Here is a 5,511-nt window from a genome sequence, read left to right on the forward strand (position 1 = left end):
GGGGCAGAGCATTCCACACAGCCATCACTCTCTGGGTGAAGAAGTTTCTCTTCATCGCTGTCCTAAATGGTCTACCCCATATTTTTAAGCTGTGTCCTCTGGTTTGGCACTCACCCATGAGCAGAAACATATTTCCTGCTGCCAGAGTGTTCAATCCTTTCATAATCTTACATGTCTCAATCAGATCCCCTCTCAGTCTTCTAAACTCAAGGGTATACAAGCCCAGTCGCTTCAGTCTTTCAGTGTAAGGTAATTCCGCCATTCCAGGAATTGGAACATCTGCAACTGCAACAGCTCACGGACAGTTTCTTAAGAGCTAGCCAGGACTTCAGCTTGACCATAATCTTGGAGAAGACCAATGTGTTAGGACAAGGCATTGAGTACCTCCCTCCAATCACTATGAATAACTACAAAGAACATTTACAGCCCAGGAACAGGCCCTATGGCCCTCCAAGCCTGAGCCGATCCAACTGCACTGTCTAAGCCCGTTGCCCAATTCCTAAGCATCTATATTCCTCTGCTCCTCACCTACTCATGTATCTGTCCAAACATATCTTAAATGAATCTACCATACCTGCCTCTACTACCTCTGCTGGCAATGCGTTCCAGGCACCTACCACCCTCTGTATCAAGTACTTGCCACGTATATCCCCCTTAAACTTTTCACCTCTCACCTTGAAAGTGTGACCTCTTGCTATTGAATCCTTAACCCTGGGAAAAAGCTTATCTCTGTCTATACCGTTCATGATTTTGTAGACCTCAAATGAGGCCCCCTCAATCTCATTTTTCCTAATGAAAAACAATCCTAATCTACTCAACTTCTCTTCATAGCTAGCACCTTCCATACCAGATAACATCCTCGTAAATCTTCTCTGCACCGCATCCCCATCCTTTTGGTAATGTGGTGACCAGAACTGTACACAGTATTTAAATTCAGCCAAACCAAAGTCTTATACAATTTTAACATGACCTGCCAGCTCTTATACCCAGTTCCCTGTCTGATGAAGGCAAGCATACCATATGCCTTCTTGACTACTCTATCCACCTGTGTAGCCACCTTGAGGGTACGATGGACCGAACTCCCAGATCTCTCTGCTCATCAACTTTTCCCAAGGCTCTTCCATTTACAGTATAGTTCGCTCTAGAATTAGAGCTCACAGTTGCTTGGATTGAACTCCATCTGCCACTTCTCCACCCAACTCTCTAACCTGGTCCAGCACCGCCCCTGAGCACAAAGCGCGCGAGCCCTTGCTCCCAACTGGGTCCAACCCCGCGCCCCAGTACAAAGCGTGCGAGCCCCCAACCCGCTCCAATCCCAACACAAAGCACATGAACCCCCGCCCCCAACACAGCCCCACGTCCAGCCCCGGCCCCTCTCTGGGCCATCTGGACTGCACACCAACAACATGCTGCTGCTGCTGCCTTTGTGGGGTAAGTCTCCAAATAGCGCCCAGACACACAGCCACAAACAAAACTTTTTATTTTTGACAGGTTCCATGTTTGCCCTGTACAGGATAATGTTGGAGAGATTATTCCTGGGAAGGGTGGGGGGGTGGTTTGTTAGGGTACACCCTGTGTAGAACTCTAGGGAAAGTGTGAGGAGAGAGAGAGGGAGGGAGGTCTATCATTTGGAGACGGTGCCTGTTTAATCACTGTAAACATCACTGCTGGAAACACATCTTTGATGTAACGTTTCTATCAGGACCTTGAGATCTCCTTCGGATAGTCTGATTTTCAGATAAGTGGTATTCGGATAATCGAGTTTCCTCTGTATATTCTCCTGTATTCTTTGACAGTCCCATATGGTTTCTGCTGCTCCACCAATCTTCATGTCATCTGCAAACTTGCTGATCAGATGAACAATGCCTTCTTCCAAATCACTTATGTACATTACAGACAACAGAGGCTCCAGCACTGATCCCTGTAGAACACCACTGGTCACCTTTCTCCTTTTCGAGAAACTCCCTTCAACTACTACTTTCTCCTGTTGCTCAACCAGTTCTTTATCCACCTACCTAAAACACCCTGCACATCATGTGACTTCACTTTCTCCATTAATTTACCATGGGGAACCTTATCAAACGCCTTACTAAAGTCCATGTATATGACATCTACAGCCCTTCTTTGATCTATCAACTTGGTCACTTGTTCAAAGACCTTCATTAAGTTGGTAAGGCACGATTTCGCCCGCACAATACCATGTTGCCTATCACTGATAAGCCCATTCTTTTCCAAATATAAATAGCTTTTATTCTTCAGTACCTTCTCCAGCAACTTTCCCACCACTGATGTCAGGCTCACTGGTCTGTAGGTACCTGGAATATCGCTACTACCCTTCTTGTACAGAGGGACAACATAAGCAGCCCTTCAGTCCTCCGGCAACTCACCTGTGTTTAAGGATACTACAAAGATATCTGTCAGAGCCCCAGCTTTTCCTCTCTCACCTCCCTCAGCAACCTGGGATAGATCCCATCCAGTCCTGGGGATTTGTCGACCTTAATATCCTTTAGTTACCCAACATATCTTCCCTCCTTATGTCAACATGATCCAGAATAAACAAACTTCTATCTAATCTCAGCATTCATCACCTCCCATTCCTCAGTCAACACTGATACAAAGTAATCATTGAGAATCTCACCCATTTTCTCAGGTTCGACACACAACCTTCCTTCCTTATCCCTTAGTGGACCAATGCTTTCTCTGGTTACCCTCTTGCTTCTTATATAAGAATAAAAGTTGTTGTATAAGGTGAAGGTAGTCCAGGAGTTTTGCACACCTTGGCTCCACCGTCACAGCAGTCTCACCCGAGATTCAGTTCAACAGAAGGATCGGATGAACAGCCTCAACATTCATCAGGCTAATAGAGTCAGGGAGAACAGAAATCTAATGGCGCAAACCAAGGTTGCAGACTACAGGGCCTGCATCCTCAGCACACTGCTTTCTGGCAGTGAGACCTGGAGCCTGTACTCCAGACAGAAGTGATGTCTCAACACCTTCCACTTCCGCAGCCTGAGATGCATGTGGACTGACCGGGTCACCAATGAGGTCCTGGCCTGTGCCCAGGCTCTTCACCATGCTCCAGCAATGTTGTCTCTGCTGGCTGGGCCACATACATCGCATATCAGACAGGAGGATCCTGAAAGACCTGGTGTACAGGGAATTGGCCTCCAGCAAGAGAGTAAAGGGCGGTCTCCATCTTCATTTCAAAGATGTCTGCAAGAGAGAGGATATCAGACTTTGTGTCTGATTCATTAATGGACAGTCACTATTCACAGTTTTGGTGCTTTGATCCATTCAGTTTTCACTTGCAATCACATGACTGGAGCTGTCAGGATTACTTGTAGTATTTTTCTTCAATGCTGCTGCCTTCTCCTTTTGGTTGGTGGAGAATCTTTTTCTCTGCTGTGCTTTTTCACTGAGGAATTCAGACTTCTTTCGGAACTCTTCACTTGTTCCCAGTCAGACCCAGGTTCTGAAGACTCCACTTTCACTTGTCGATGCCTTCTGGATCTAGATGCCTTCACTGTGGAATTGTATGATTTTGACTTCATCTTTGCCAGGGTCTGTGCACGACTGGAGCCCTTTTGACAATTAGATTCATCACCATCAGATCCAGAGATTTCTGGTTGATCAGTCAAGCTGGGGTTCTTTTTCTCTTGCCACTGTTGGAATTTCAGCGTTAGGTTCTTTAAGTCAGAAACAAAGTCACTTCGAATTAAAGTTAATGCCTTGTCCAGCTGGGTTTTGTTTGCAGAAATCACATGTTTCATTGTTTGATAATGATCATGGATATTCATAAGTTCCTCCAAAACATCAATGGAAATGAGTTCAGACACCAAGTTAGATCTCTCCCGGAGATTATCATTCATAGTCGTACTGGGCATTTTTCTCCTCTTCTTATTGTAAGTCAGGAATATTGGCATGATGTGAAACAGAAGGCTTTGTCACGTAAGAGTTTTTTCAGAACATAAACAGCATCAAAATGTTCTGCTTTCACCATTTCTTCTTGGCAACTTAGCACCTCCTCCCAATCTTTCAGTGCCATCCTTTTTCTTTTGGCTGACAAAGCTAGATATAATAAAGTTCATAAAGTTATAAGCCCCCAAAATGGGTGTGGGTGTGTGTGTGGTGGGGGGGAAGAAAAATTCTGAATTGCCAAGGTTAATGCTTCTCTGAACGTCCTGCCATTATTTTACCCATTTTCCATAAAAGATAGTGGCAAACGTCATGTACCTCCAGAGTGCAGAGAATTCCTCATAGCGCACACTTTGAGTCTGAGAGACTGCTGTTGCATTTCCAGCAAAGTCATTCTTCAATCCCACTGTCAATGACATGATTTCTGCAATGTCTTGAGTCACAGATAGGTTATTTTTCAAACCAACAGTGAGATGTGACTGGAAAATCTTGTTCAGTCAGTGAATAGCTGAGTCACACAGAGCACAAATTTCAATCATATATTAGGGCAAGTGCCCAAGGTGTCAGTGGGGGAAGCACTTTGGGGTCAACAACCATAATTCTATTAGGATTTAAAATAGTGATGGAAAAGGATAGACCAGATCTAAAAGTTGAAGTTCTAAACTGGAGAAAGGCCAATTTTGATGGTATTAGGCACGGTGGCACAGTGGTTAGCACTGCTGCCTCGCAGCGCCGGAGACCCGGGTTCAATTCCCGCCTCAGGCGACTGACTGTGTGGAGTTTGCACGTTCTCCCCGTGTCTGCGTGGGTTTCCTCCGGGTGCTCCGGTTTCCTCCCACAGTCCAAAGATGTGCAGGTCAGGTGAATTGGCCATGCTAAATTGCCCGTAGTGTTAGGTAAGGGGTAGATGTAGATGTAGATGTAGGGGTATGGGTGGGTTACGCTTCGGCGGGGCGGTGTGGACTTGTGGGGCCGAAGGGCCTGTTTCCACATTGTAAGTAATCTAATCTAATCTAAAACTTTTGAAAGCTGATTGGAGGCAGATGTTCACAAGTAAAGGGGCGGCTGGAAAATGGGAAGCCTTCAGAAAAGAGATAATGAGAATCCAGAGAAAGTATATTCCTGTTAGGGTGAAAGGAAAGGCTGGTAGGTATAGGGAATGCTGGATGACGAAAGAAATTGAGGGTTTGGTTAAGAAAAAGAAGCAAGCATATGTCAAGTATAGACAGGATAGATCAGTGAATTCTTAGAAGAGTGTAAAGGCAGTAGGAGTATACTTAAGAGGGAAATCAGGAGGGCAAAAAGGGGACATGAGATAGCTTTGGCAAATAGAATTAAGGAGAATGCAAAAGATTTTTACAAATACATTAAGGACAAAAGGGTAACTAGGAAAAAATAGGGCCCCTCAAAGATCAGCAAGGTGGCCTTTGTGTGGAGCCGCAAAAAAATGAGGGAAGATACTAAATGAATATTTTGCATCAGTATTTACTGTGGACAAGGATATAGACTGTAGGGAAATAGATGGTGACACCTTGAAAAATGTCCATATTACATAGGAGGAAGTGCGGGATGTCTTCAAACGCACAAAGGTGGATA

General features: G+C 45.0%; 1 pseudogene; it reads right to left on the reverse strand.

The window, feature by feature from the left end:
* Nucleotides 1-3,353: 3,353 nt before the first annotated feature.
* On the reverse strand, nucleotides 3,354-4,334 carry LOC140483405 (snRNA-activating protein complex subunit 1-like; annotated as a pseudogene).
* Nucleotides 4,335-5,511: the final 1,177 nt, after the last annotated feature.

The sequence above is a fragment of the Chiloscyllium punctatum genome, chromosome 11, assembly GCF_047496795.1.
Source record: "Chiloscyllium punctatum isolate Juve2018m chromosome 11, sChiPun1.3, whole genome shotgun sequence".
Taxonomy (NCBI): Eukaryota; Metazoa; Chordata; class Chondrichthyes; order Orectolobiformes; family Hemiscylliidae; genus Chiloscyllium; species Chiloscyllium punctatum.